The sequence below is a fragment of the Symphalangus syndactylus genome, chromosome 6 (genome assembly GCF_028878055.3).
Source record: "Symphalangus syndactylus isolate Jambi chromosome 6, NHGRI_mSymSyn1-v2.1_pri, whole genome shotgun sequence".
In the NCBI taxonomy this organism is placed as follows: domain Eukaryota; kingdom Metazoa; phylum Chordata; class Mammalia; order Primates; family Hylobatidae; genus Symphalangus; species Symphalangus syndactylus.
The window spans coordinates 75,146,384-75,161,544 of record NC_072428.2 but is presented as its reverse complement, the minus strand read 5'-3'; the positions used below and the strand labels follow the sequence as shown (position 1 = coordinate 75,161,544).

Genomic DNA, 15,161 nt, shown 5'->3' with positions numbered 1-15,161 from the left:
ATAAAATACATAGCTACCACTTTTTTTAAATCTTATAAAATACTATTCTGCTAAAGCTTATGAAAGCACATAAACAGCTGCATGTGCCAATGGGATAAAAGATAGTGATTTTTATTTACATCGATAATAACTAACTGATAAACCCAGGTATACAAATATAGGCAAGACTTTCTTCACCTTAGGTCTCCTAGTAATCTGCTCACAGAAATAATATTAATATTAAATTAAAATAATCTAGTAATGTTTAGTAAGATGCCTGACAAATTATAAATATTTACCAAGTGATAACTATCAATATTCTAATTTTTAAAGCTAAACCTAGTAGGAACACAAAACATGGTGCTTATTTCAGTCTTTCTACAGTATCTGGATGCCTGCTATGAATCAAACACTCCCTGCTTTCACAGAACTTACAGTCCAAAAGGAGTGATGGGGTTGCTATTGCAATAAGAATGATTCGATCTAATTGAAAGTGTATCAACAAGCTCTGAGTAGATGAACAATGAGTCACTGAATTCAATATACCATTCTGTCACAATGTAATTAACTAATGAGAAACCATCATTACATTATGAAAGCATTAATTATTATATTCATTCATTTATCTCTTACTTTTTATAATGTAGTTTTACTAACAGTTGGCATTTAGAACTGGCTGATCACCTCCTGTGAGCCAATTACTGTTTTGAATGTTTATACAATACAGGATTTTTAATCTTCAGAGCAATTCTGCAAGTTGGGCAGGCTAGTAGCCCCATTTCATAGATGAGATACTAAAGGATCAGGAGTTAAATAACTTACCTAAACTCACACTAGATAGTTTTAGAATGAAATGGGAGGTCTATATTGTTCTTTCAACTGCACCCTATTGACAAAGGAAAAATAGGAATCACTACAACCCCCATAATTTGGATGTCAGCTCTATTCAACATTTATGAATTTAGCATCACGAACTCAGATTTTGAAATAGTATATAGTAAATGAAACACAGACTATCTGTTAGCAGCTCTCATAAACAGATGAGACAATCAAATAAAACATAATTTCAATAAAATGCTATGGGTTTCTGAAACAAATTCACAATCCATTGCTACAAATACAAAAATTGATGTGGCTACACACATGTAAATGCACAAAGACACACACACACACACACACACACTTCTCTTTCTCTGTATCCTATGTTAACACCCTGTATCCTTTGATACAGAGGAAAGAAGTCATACAAGAAAAGCAGGATGAAGACATGTCTCTTCCTTAGATTTCAAAGTTTGGTTGAGAAATTCAACATTCAACTTAATTTACTTAGTAAGAAATTACTATTATTACGTGCAATGCACTGCTCAGGTGTTTCAGGAATTGTAAACATCTTATAGAGACACAGACTGGATCTTTACTATCATTTGGAGAAAATGAAACAAATATAGAAATACTCAAGGAAGAAAAAGCTGTGTGTCCTTAACAAACCATAATTCAAATGATGAGGCATTTTGTCAGGGAGAGAAAACATCATTTTTCTTTTAAAGATAGAAAATCAGCTTCATGGAATCTGCTTACATTTTCATTCTCATTGTTGACCTTTTACCCACATAAAAAAAATTGGAAAGAATTGTGAACAATAAGGAAATAATTCTCCCAATATTCCTCTGAAGATAATGCAGTGCTTATACTAACTGATTAACTCCCTTTAAGTTTTTCCTATATTTGTTGAATAAAATTAATCAAATTATATATACAACTTTAAATTCTTTCTGCTTACTTCATGTTTTGTTGTAAATGTCTTCTTATATTATATCTCTAATAATATTTTTTCTTTTTTATGGGACGGAATCTTGCTCTGTCGTCCAGGCTGGCCACCTCCTGGGCTCAAGAGCTTCTCCTGCCTCAGTCTCCTGAGTAGCTGGGATTACAGGTGCCTGCCACAACACCTGGCTAGTTTTTTGTTTGTTTGTTTGTCTGTTTTTTTGTTTGTTTTTTAGTAGAGATGGGATTTCACCATGTTAGCCAGACTGGTTTCGAACTCCTGACCTCAGGATTTTTGTCTCACCCAGCCAAATAGCTGGAATTACAGGTGTGAGTCACCACACCTGACTCTAATCATTGATTCTAATGATTATAAAATGTTCTCATTGGGGAATATCGACTTCTTTAGTAATTTCTCTTCTCTTAGGCAGGAGGTTACTTTGAAATACTTGCTATTATCATTTTAGAACTCAAGTCTTTTTCAAAGCAGTCTTTCTTTTCCAAATTTGATACTTTTTCTTAAGAAATAATTCAAGAAATGAAAATACTGTGACAAAATATGGAACTTTGTGACAGTTCTTGGACACTTTAGAAATATATAGCTATTACTTTCAAAAATATTAATATAATGCACGATATTATCAGAACTCCATGGAGAGCAAATGCTTCCGTGTACCAGACAGAGCAATGGGCACAACCAAGGTGTCAATTGTTATGCTACTGTGAGCAGCAGAACAATAGCAAAAGGGTTCTATCTAATCATTTCAACATGGGAGCAAACTTTTTATTAGGATTTCTTGCTAATATCAAAATATTCAGCTAAAACAATTTTGTTTCCTGGGAAATGATATAAAATATCAGTAAGCATGATAAAATACACTATCACTATGAAATGCAATAATTACTGCGTGAGATAAACAGGGTTTCACAGAAAGATAAAGTCTTTGTTCACAAAGAGATTCTCAGATTATTTGAATGATATTTAATAAACTTAGAGTTGACCCTTGAACACCATGGTGGTTGGGGTTCCGAGATCCCATGTAGTCAGAAATCAGTGTATAACGTTTGACTTCCTCAAAACTTAGCTGTCAATAGCCTACTGTCGACTAGAAGCCTTAATGATAATATTCACAGTTGATTAATGCATATTTTCTATGTTATATGTATACTCTATTTTTACAGTAAAGTTATCTAAAGGAAAGAAAATGTTATTAAGAAAATCAAAAGAAAAATATATTTAATATTCATTAATGGAATACTAAATCTAATTAGTGGAAGTGGATCATTATAAGAGTTTTCATCCTGATCATCTTCATGTTGAGTAATCAGAGAAGGAGGAGAAAGAGGAGGGGTTGGTCTTGCTGTCTCAGGGGTAGCAGAAGCGGAAGAAACTCCAATTATACGTGACTCACATAGCTCCAACCAGTGTTATTCAAGGGTCAACAGTATATATAGGTCAAAAGTTTTAAAACTATATTCTCTAATTTTCTAAATAAAATTAAACTACATTACATAAAAAAAATTAATAGAAAATTTCTTGGAATTTCAGGCAGGTAAATTGGGGCGGGGGGTGCTGGAAACTATATACTAGATAAACCATTGTACTATTGGATTTCCACTTAGTTCACATATGTGACTAACACACATATGATGAGAGAGGCAGTGCTTAGAGATGTAGCAGAAAAGGTAGCATAGGGTAGTTCAAGATGGGGCCTAGATGCATGGCTGAAGAATCTGTATGGATCATTTACTAATTCAAACATAAAATGAATACTATGAAGAGAAGAGATTAAAGGAAATTACATGTACATTCTGAAAGAAGTAAAGATTTCCTGATGGAAAATAAAAACAAATAATATTAAAGACACTCCCAAGTACTAAGAAAGAAATTGGCTCTGTGTGAAAGAGAGAGATATCATCAGCTAAATTATTTATAAGTCATCTTGATGCTTTAAAAGTGATATCCTAAAGGATGTAACTTACGATACTTTTTTCTTCAAAATATCAAGTGCCTACTGTGTCTTAATAAGCATTCTAAGCCAATGCAGAAATGAACAAATGAGACAGATTTTCTTGCACCTAAAGAGCTAATGAGGTCGCAGGGTGAGAAACACAAGTCAGCAAGTCAAAATACAACATTGAAAAAGTGAAGCTGGCACAGTGGCTCTGGCCTGTAATATCAGCACTTCAGGATTCTGAAGCAGGAGGATCACTTGTGCTTAGCAGTTCAAGACCAGCCTCAGCAACAGAGAGCCCATCTCTAAGAAAAGAGAAACAAAATTAGCTGGGGTTGTGGCATGTTCCTGTATTCTCAGACACCAGCTTAGATGAGAGGATTGCTTGAAATTGGGAAGTCAAGGCTGCAGTGAGCTGATATGGCACCATGCTTAAGCCTGGATGACAGAGCAAGACCCGGTTTTGAAAAAAAAAAAAAAAATTGCTAGAGAAACGCATTGTGATAAGTGCTTTAGAGAAAAACACAGCAGGAAAGGAAAATAAATAAAGTATCATAGACAAAATTGATTTTTGTTTTGTTTTGTTTTTGTTTTTGAGACAGAGTCTCGCTCTGTCACACAGGCTGGAGTGCAGTGTCGCGATCTCAGCTCACTGCAAGCTGGGCCTCCCGGGTTCACGCCATTCTCCTGCCTCAGCCTCTGGAGTTGCTGGGACTACAGGCGCCCGCCACCACGCCAGGCTATTTTTTTTTTTATTATTAGTAGAGACGGGGCTTCACCGTGTTAGCCAGGATGGTCTCGATCTCCTGACCTCGTGATCCACCCACCTCGGCCTCCCAAAGTGCTGAGATTACAGGCATGAGCCACTGCACCCCGCCCAAAATTGAATTTATAATATTATGATCAGAAAAGACCTAGTATAGAATATATTTTGGCAGACACCTAAAGGAGGCTAGAAATGAAGGCGCGTGGCTATTTCATGTATTTCAGCTTTTACCTAGCTTTTTAGGAAGTGACAACTACATTAAAAATATCTAAATGTAAACTGATTATTTCTCCACACCATATTTGCCCCCACTGTCTATTATGAAACTTCTGATATAGAGGAGAAGGAATGAGAATAGAGAAAACTGAAGCCAGATCTCAAGGTTGAGAGTAACTTACTTACGATCAGTAAAGTCTCATAATATGTATGGCAATTTCAGCATGGTAGGTGAGTGTTATTCCGTGTGAAATGAATCAAAATCTTACTGGGAATACTGAAAGTAAATACGTCAAGTGTATATGGAGACCAGAGACAAGTGCTCTGCTGCCTTTGGCCCAGAGCACAAGCAACATCTTAAAGCTTCATTACTTGTTTCTCAATATAAGAGGAGAAGGAGAATGTCTGCCTACTGACCTCAACAGCCTCCTCCTGCAACTAATATCCTTCATTCCCCTTGTCCCTGAATTCCCTTGACCCGCCCCTCCTTCATTTGATTGGCTCTGTGTACTTGTTAGAATCAGAAGATCTGGGGGAACTGTGGCTTCTGAACATGTACACTAGACTCTACCCATATCCAGCCCTGTGACCCTACAAACATGCTCAACTGAATTTTCCTCCCATAGAGGTACTCTTCCTGCTGAGTTTCTCTCCTCTGCTCCTAGAGCCAAATGGCATCTCCTGTCCTATCCCTGGATGGCTTAACCCAGGAAAATTCCTGGATCCAAGAGGAGTCAGAAAAAGGAACGGTGGCCTTGTGGGTGCTGAGATTCTCATAGAGATAAAGGGGATATCCTGAAATCTAGAGTTTCTTCCTTCCCTTTTCCCTCCCTTACAGCTTCTGCTGCTCCTGGGAGCTTTGCTCTATCTCTCATCCAGCTCAGACTGTTGCTGAGCCTGATAGTCTTTGCATAGCCAAGGTGGTTCTTGAAGAACTCTTGTCTGCACGAGGTCTGAGCTGCTTCTCCAGAATCTGCAGCACGGGTTTCCATAACTGCATGAAGATCTGGAGCCACCGGTAACTAGGCAGAGAGTGTTCTCATGTGTCTGAAATGGCATGTCACTCCTCTCCATGAGCGGTAGAATAAATGCATTCAGATGAAGCCCTGCCATCATTACTTTGTCAAGTAGAAATGCATTTCAATATATCTCAGAGCAACATGCCCTACACTACCGTGGCCCAGGGAGATCCCTGAGATGGAGCTTTGTAGACTTTCCCTCCTTTACCCATTGAGCTGGGATGAGCAATGGCAGGCATTATAGGAGGGAATCTTACATCCTGTGGTTGTTGAGAGGCCTTTGAAAGCCTTCATCTGGAGCATGAGGAGCAGGAGAAATGTCCCTTCTGGAGTGGAGGCCGACAGTGTTCTTAGATTAAATTCTTACATTACAATAAAAGTGAATCGCCTGGGCACGGTGGTTCATGACTGTAATCCCAGCACTTTACTAACCACTCTATTAAAATGCCAAAAAAAAAAAAAAAAAAAATTAGCCAGCCATGGCAGTGGGCACCTGTAATCCCAGCTACTTGGGAGGCTGAGGCAGGAGAATTGCTTGAACCTGGGAGGCAGAGTTTGCAGTGAGCCGAGATCACTTCACTGCACTCCAGCCTAGGCAAGGCAATAGAGCAAGACTCCATCCAAAAAAAAAAACAAAAAAACTTCTGTTTTGAAAAGACTTAATCATCATCTATCTTAACACCCCCCTATGCCCCCTGAAATGCAGTCAGTTGAAAGAAAGGGGTTGGTCTTCAGAGATTTATATAAGGACACTTCAAGAGTCAAGCTCATTCTTCTCCAGAACCCACAGAGTGTCTTTGCAACTGGCCTTGGAGACTTCCAAAAGCTACCAGCACTGCATGGTGAGGCTCTGATCCCTGAACTGAATTCATCTTATTTGACAGCAGGCTTTGGTGAGAACATAGATATTTTTCTGAGGTAAGCACACGATTTCCAGAGTAGGAGCTACTATTAGGTTACAAACCAAAACAAACAAAATTTGGGGACTTTAATTTATCTGCAAAATTAGATTTTTTTAGATGAAATGATCTCATTTTCAGAGTTTTAAGAACGGCTCCATTTCTTTTTTAAAATTATTCTCAACATAATCTGTAGGTTTACAAGCTCCATTTACTTAACCTATTTACAAATTAACATTTTCGTCATCTGTCTTGCTACATGTTCCTCAAATTAAGGTTATGATTAATTTTTTACTTAATGTATTTCTAAGTTATTTGTATAGATTGTAAGCGTTTTGCAACAGTTTCCAAATATCTAGTAGTTTTTTAATCTCTGTGGGTTCTATAAATGGCTTATGGGTGTTGTAATTTATGTGTATAAATGTGTTACATTCTACCGTACTAGTGGTAATGTGCCTGTGTTACAATGTATGGCTATATATACGTAGAGAGTGCATTGGATGATTCGGGCAAACATTTTTTTCTAAAAAATGGTAAAAGTCTCTTCACAAACTTCAGTCTGTCAAAGAAAGCAAGAAATGAGTATTTCTGCAGAAAAGTCTCACTGGCAATCATGCAGAAATGTCAGAAATAGAGGGATCATATATTTATACAGTGTAGAAACCAGGATTTAGGTTGTTCATTTCTTTGTTTCTTTGTTTGCTTTAGACAGGGCCACCCAGGCTGCAGTGCAGTGGTGGAAATAAGACTCACTATTGCCTCTACTTCTCACTTCAAGCAATCCTTCAGCCACATCTCCCAAAGTAGCTGGGACTACAGGTATGGGCCGTCATGTTCGGCTGTTATACACACATACATATTTATAGAGATAGGCCGACCTAGACATTTTGCCATGTCGCCAGTCTAGAACTCCTGAGCTCAAAACACCCTGCCTGACTTGGCCTCCCAAAATACTGTGATTTACAGGCTTGAGCCACCTTGCCTGGCCTACGTTTATTTTTCCTCTTTTTTTTTTTTTTCATAACATACATTTAAAATTCTGACTTACTGTCTAGTGCCTATTATTATTGCGTAATACTTACTCGTTTTCTGACTGCGTGAAAGAGTAATGATAATGCTTCCAAAGAGCTTAGAAAATATTTCTATCCTTTGTGTACTCTCCTACAGTTTATCAATCTTTTTGTAATTTTAATTACCTGTCTTTTAAAAATGTCATAATATTAACCAGTACATCCCCAAATTAACAGACAGTAAAGGAACAGTAAACACGCCAGAAAGTTTCTGTTGATTGAATTAACAGAGCAGCCTAGAAAAGCAATGATTGTTTGTTTTGCCTTGGAGAAGTGCCTTTACCTCGATTTGTCTGTTTTATCTTGGAGAGTAAAGGCTAGCTTTTTCTGATTTGACTCTAAGTATGAGTTCTGCTCTAACATTTTCAAGCAGGGTCCTTCTGGAAAAGTCACGATGGATGGTTGTTACAGTTAAATGAAAAAGTGACAGTAGAAGAGCTTAGTTCGCTTGCCTTCTCTAAACCAATCACTGGCAATTAAGAGTGTTACTGATTCTCAGACAATTCAAGACTCAACCCTTGAGTTTACAGGTTGATGAAACCTTTGAAGCCCAAGCAATTTTGTGGACACTAACCCCTCAAAAAATACGACATTCTTCTATGCAAGAAAATAGAGTTTGGAAAGCTGGCCCTGTGTTGATTGGAGAACAGTCACGTTTTCTTACAGAGGTCGATATCTCTTAGTGCCTTGGTTTTCTATTTTTCCTATCTCTGTTGTTGCAAATCAAAGCCTATTCTTCTCTAGAAAGAAAGGATATTATTCAATTGCAACCTGATTCAAACTTTGCTTGGACCTTTGTCTCTCCAGGGTAGAAGATTAAATTCTTGTGGTTTTCTTTCCTTAGGAAAATGGACTCAGACTTCTCACATGCCTTCCAGAAGGAGCTCACCTGCGTCATCTGCCTGAACTACCTGGTAGACCCTGCCACTGTCTGCTGTGGGCACAGCTTCTGTAGGCCCTGTCTCTGCCTTTCCTGGGAAGAAGCCTGAAGTCCTGCCAACTGCCCTGCATGCAGGGAACCATCACTGAACAAGGACTTCAAAACCAAAATTCTTCTGAAGAACTTAGTGACCACTGCGAGAAAAGCCAGTCTCTGGCAATTCCTGAGCTCAGAGAAACAAACATGTGGGACCACACGGAAAAAAAGAAGATGTTCTCTGACATGGACAAGAGTCTGCTCTGCTTGCTGTGTGCCACCTCTCAGGAGCACGGGGCTCACAAACACTATCCCACTGAAGAGGCAGCTGAGGAACACCAGGTAAGAGATAGTTCTGCGATCACCTGAAAGCTGGAAGGCGGCAGAGTTAAAGAGATTAGAAGGACGATGAGAATCATCATGGTGATTACTCCATTCTTTACTGAGTGCCAGGTGCTGTTCTAGGTACCAATGATGAAATTTTGAATAAAATATGCAACTCTACCTTCCTTCATGAAGCTTGGACCCAAACAGAGTGTGAACAAGTAAATGTCATTATTATTGATTCTACAGTTCAATGCTAAAGGCATTGAAAAGCCACCAAAACTACTAGCGCAAAGAAACGTCTTTTGGAAATATATTCAATATTATTGGACAAACGAGTATGGGACTAGCACACTACAAAATCTGGGGGCTAGCATAGTGGGTTCTGAAGCAGGATGCTAATGCCAAGTTACAGGAAATCTTCACTTTTCAGTTCCCTAATCTGTTCTGCCTTCCGAAACCTCAAACTGAAAAATATCCATTGAGGATGAGCAGTGAAAAATTTGTTTTTCTTTCCCCTTTCTAATGTATTTATGTATTATGTCCCTTGCTTGTGTATACCACTCAGAGTGTGGAATTTATGGTGTTTCATTTTCTGTTGTTCAACCTAGTAATTCTTTTGCAGGAGAAGTTCATAAAGCAAATGAGGATTTTATGGAAAAAGATTCAAGAAAATCAGAGAAATCTAAGTGAGGAGAGAAGAACAGCCTTCCTCTGGAGGGTAAGTATGACACCAGGAGTCCTCACGACCAGCTTGAGACAGGCATGCTGAGAGCATTTATATTAGCAACTTGAGTTGAAATTTTCATATACCAGATTTTGTCATGTGTTTATTCGTAGGCTGGAAAACAACCAGACTGTTCAATATAACAATTGTGCAGGTTTTCTGTAAATGCTTTTCAGATAAATAAAAATAGATATAAATTCTGAAGGACAAGTAGATGCTTAAAATTTGTAAGTATTTCAGGCAGAGATTTCTGTATAAACGAATTATGTAATATTGATTAAATAGTATATAATTGAGGAATAAAGGCATTTAATGGTGAATATGATGTTGTCCAGGGGTAAAAAAGCAGGTGGGATCAGTAATTTAAGAAATGTGCCTGTGCTGGTGAAATCTGACATCAAAGGACCCAGATGATGCCAGCTCAAGTAGGAGAAAATGTAACACGATGAAAAGCTGAGGAGAAGGGACAACAAATGACCGGGGGAGTGAGAGAATAAATATGTCAATATTGAGAGGAGAAACACAATGGAATGGAGATTCATGTTCTCAGAATGGCAGGGCAATTCAGAGCCTGTGGCTTTTGAAGGAAGAAAGATGGGAGACAGAAAATAAGTAGTCGGTTTGAGAGATGGGGGTTAAATTTTTTACTAAGATCCTTTCCGTGTGATGGCTTCTGATCCTGATTATAATATACTAACAGCATCTCTACTTAGAGTGATTGTTTGCACTGTGAAGTACAAATGTTTGAGACTACAAACTAATTGAATAACAAAGATTATATATATTATTGATGACAATTTAACAATCAATCATAAATTTTAGTTGTTTTCTAATGGTATTTCAGATTTAAGAGGACATATATTTAAACATTTAAATCTAAAGGGCTTTTTCGCAGGTGTTCGAGAATTAATGAATTACATAAATTTTGAAGGAAGGTCTTGCTTAACTCATCATCCTGTTTGTAAAGGGTGGAAAATAAAAGAAGGAATGAGGAGGATGAATTTGTGTGTTCTGTGAGGTGGAAGTAGACCTAAGCATTTAGCCTACAAAGCCATGTCCCTACAGAGCGATGTGGTTTTTTGGGCACAGATGATCAGGAATAAGTATAGGGAGCTGCATCCAGTTCTCCATAAAGGAGAAAAGCAACATTTAGAGAGACTGAACGAGGAATACCAAGAGATTTTTCAGCAACTGCAGAGAAGCTGGATCAACATGGATCAAGAGTAAACACTTGAAAGAAATGTATCAGGAACTAATGGAAATGTGTCATAAACCAGATGTGGAACTGCTCCAGGTAAGGACTGAAAGAAAGCTTTATGGAATTGTGCAACTAGATTTCCATAGAACGTTTTCTACCACAAGCTTCCTCCTCCAGCACATTTCATTCAAACTCTGGAAGAAAAAAATTCATGTGAAAATTCTATTTTTGTTTCCATAGGATAATACAAAGAAATTAGGGAAAAACTAACATTTCCTTCTTCCTCCTTTTGGGAAGTCGTAGGTTTGAAATGCTCTTGATTTGAGCCACATTACCCTTCGGGGACTAGCCCTCAAAAAGACCACATTGTAGACAGCTGCAGCAATGCGCAGTCACTACTCACAACTTTCTCTCTCACTCTAATTTAGGGTCCTGAATCTATCAGAAATAGATTATGTCAATAGGTCTTACCGGTATAATAAGTGTTAGAGATGAGAATACATTTTAAAACTGTTGCAGTGATAGTATGTGGTAATTCTAAAGTTTTCAAAACCTCAAGAGCAGATCCTCAGAATAGCAACTTGTTTGTTTGTTTGTTTGTTTGTTTGAGACAGAGTCTTCTGTCATCCAGGCTGAAGTCCAGTGGCCCAATCTCAGCTCACTGCAAGTTCTGCCTCCCTGGTTCAAGCAATTCTCCTACCTCAGCCTCCCTAGTATCTGGGAATAAAGGTACGCACCACCGCACACAGCTAATTTTTTTGTATTTTTAGTAGAGATTTGTTTTTGCCATGTTGTCCGAGCTAGTCTGGAACTCCTGACCTCATCTGATCTATCCACCTTGGCCTCCCAAAGTGCTAGGATTACAGGTGTGAGCCACCTCACCCAACAGGAATAACAACTTTCTAAAGAAGTCATTTTTTTTTCTGTCTCTCTCTACAGGATTTGGGAGACATGGTGGCAAGGTATGTTATTGGCCATCAGTGCAAGCTGGAGCACAAGGCACGGTATGAAAAACATCAAGCTGTTTCCAACAAAGTGAAAACATAATTTACTAACACCACAATGTGTCAGTGTGATTGTGTGGGTGTGTGTGTGTACTCATGTGTTTGTGTTGTGTGTTGAATGTTACCTATGTCTTTTATCAGACATTAACCTTTTCTTACTTTTCCAAGTAACTCAGGCGGTTATGTTTTGAAGAGTTCAATGCAGAAGTTGCTAGAATACGATTGCCTCTTTTTAGGATTCAGAGTCATAATTAGAGATCAGCTATTTGGTGGCAGATAGGGAGAGAGGCATTTATCTTTCAGTGGCAGTAGGTTAGATATGGAGTGAAGAGTTAGAAAGATACCCTAAGAGCCAGAAACCCATCCTAGGATTGTGGAGGTACATTACAATATCAGAAGTGGGTTTGAATGAAGCATTTTCTGTTGGAATCTGTTTCTTAAACACAGACATCAGAAACCTAACCAACTCAACCTACTTCCTTGCAGGAGTGAGTCCGTGCTGCTGCACATGCCGCAGCCTGTGAATCCAGAGCTCACTACAGGGCCCATCACTGGGCTGGCGGATAGGTTCAACCGCTTTCTAGGTGAGTGTCACCCTCTTGGTGGGACCCACATGCAATGCCTTCAATTCTGGTTTTCTATGGGCAGCTTTCTCAGTGTAATGATCTTTCATCTAGAAGAAAATGGCCTGTGAATAGGTATTTATATTTATAGTTTCATTGTCATCAAACAGACAAAACTAAATAAAAGATGGTGGAACCAGCCATATAACAAATTTCTTAGGAAAGTAAAACATGCAGAAGGGCCCTTTAGGATGTAGAACCATTCATGTGTGGTTCAACCGTGATACAATTTCCTGTATACAATTATTACAGGAAGTATACAGACCTGAATTAATTCAGGACATTTCAATTTCAAATTCAGTGCAGGTAATGACTGATTTGAGTGACAGTGTTTTTTTAAATACATTTCACGTGAAGTTTCATAGCATTTATAATTTTAATCGTGTGCAATTTAATCAACTAAAGCATACACGGGTAACTTATATAACAATGCAAAAACTGAGAATCTGTGAACGATAGGAACGTGATTTGTTGGTTGATGAGGCCTTAGATAGAACTCCAGGATAGATCATGATAAACCCAGCAGGTAAAAGATGTCTGTGCCTGAATCTGGAACGAAAGTCAGATAATTCTTGCAAGGAAGCTGCACTTTTCAGAAGGCAGAGTCAGATTTTCTCTTTAAGTATGAATTGACTAGTTTAAGTGGCAGATTATAATATTTCCGGCAAAGTGATAACTTTCTTATTTGGGTTTAAGGATGGCTTCCCACCTCATCTCCTGTCCCAAGCCTCCTGCTCTGCCCTGACAGAGAAGAGACAATGAATGTTAATTTTATTGCTATGGACTTGGCTTCAGTGCAAGAGCTTCCAGTTTTTCAGTTGTTATGAATGGTCGCTAACTAGACATAGACATGACCTTCCTCCCCTTTATACTTTTGGAGTTTATAGAAATTGCGATCATTGAAGTTTAGGCGTTTACTTGTGCAGATATCCTAACACTCTTTGATTCCAACATTTTTCCAGACAGAAGTTTCTTTCTAATCTTGACCTGTGTTTTCTAGTGAGAATCTCTTTCTTATCTGAACATAAGAATTTATAAACTGCTTTTCACTGGAACATTCTCTTTTTTCCACCGTGGAAAATTCCCTCACTTGGGAAGTAACCAATTACAATATCAGGCTGTTTGAGGATGTGAGAAGTTTGAGGTTTAGACCTGAATCTTTGCATTCTGACAGATCTGGCTATTTTGCTGCATGGGGAGCCTGGGTATTCTCCTCTGGCAAACACTACTGGGAGCTGGATGTGGACAACTCTTGGGACTAGGCTCTGGGAGTCTGTAAGGACTCCTCGATAAGGAAGAATAGCACAATGGTTAAATCTAAGGACGTATTTCTTCTTTTATGTGCCTGCTGTCCTGACCTATATTTCCAGGGATAACCTGGCATACGTAGACACTATGTAAAGCTCACATCCATTAGAAGTTTATAACACTATGTTTTCATGTGACTGTTTTCTTATTCCTGCAGTGCATATTTCCTGGGATAATAAAATAACCACTTGGTACATTCCCGTTGTTTGAATTTCTGAGACAGCTACTCTTTGGTTCTGATCATCTCAACATTGCCCCAACTCCAACAAAATCTAAGTGTTTTCCTGATGGCGAGCCCTGCCATTCACCCTTGGAAGATATTACTGAGAGGTGGATGTTGGGCAGTGTTGGCACTGGGCTGTTGGATTTTGCAATGATTCTTGCCCAATGAGAAATGACATGCTGGTTAACTTCAAGAAAATTTTTCTACTTTTTTGTGTCAAGAAGGCTACCGGTGTCATCTCAAGACCTCTTCCCCACTATTATTTCAGTATCCAGAAAGACATCTAGGCCAGATTGGGGTGTTTCTAGATGATGAATGTGGCATAGTAAGCTTTGTTAATGTGGCCGAGAGTTTTCTCATCTGTAGCCTCTCTGGTTCTTTCCCTTACCCTCTTACAACTGTGCTTTGCTTTGCTTTGCTTTGCTTTCTTGGATTTGCACTCAAAGAATCAGAGATAGGTCAGTAACATGACTAAAGGTATCAGAAACACCAACTTCTGAGAATGCTAACCTACTGAATACTTGACATTCTTTATCTTTGTCTATGAAACTTTGTACCATTTTTAAAAGTGTGGAGGTATACATTTGTTTTGATTTTCATTAAACTACTCTCTCTTAGAATACTGCGCATGTCTTTTCTTTTATGCTGTATCTTTTCTTTCCCTTGATTTCCAAGCCAGCCCAGGTAAATGAATACCCGAGTGTGTTTATCCAAACTGATGGGTTAATGCAAGAGCACAGGTTTCTTCCCCCTGAACTGGAATTTTCTTTTCTCTGTTCCACATCTGCAAGTCCCATTTCATCAAGTGTAAGTTCCAACATTTCTTCAGGGAATTCTTTCTTTAGCTCCTGGACTAGATTAGGCTATTTGTTTTAAAGACTCAGAAAACCTTACACTTTTCTTTGTAAAACTCACAGTGTAATAGTAGGCATCTTTTCTGCTTCTCAGGTTACAAGAAAAGGATTGTGTTTGTACTACACACAGGTATATTCCAAGAAAGTACACAATGCTTAAAATACAACTAACATTCATTAATTGTCAGTTTGAATAAAAGAATAAATGCACAAAATAATTGATAAAAACATATGATACAACTGTTTAAAAGGCTACCAAATTTACCCCTGTATTCCTTTTGATTTTGACTACTGAATGTAACCAAAATCAACAGGG

The 15,161-nt window shown here is 38.3% G+C and overlaps 1 pseudogene; it reads left to right on the top strand.

Annotated features, from left to right (window-relative positions):
* The first annotated feature begins 8,516 nt into the window (after positions 1-8,516).
* Positions 8,517-14,457, top strand: LOC129485367 (tripartite motif-containing protein 43-like; annotated as a pseudogene).
* The last annotated feature ends 704 nt before the right edge of the window (positions 14,458-15,161 follow it).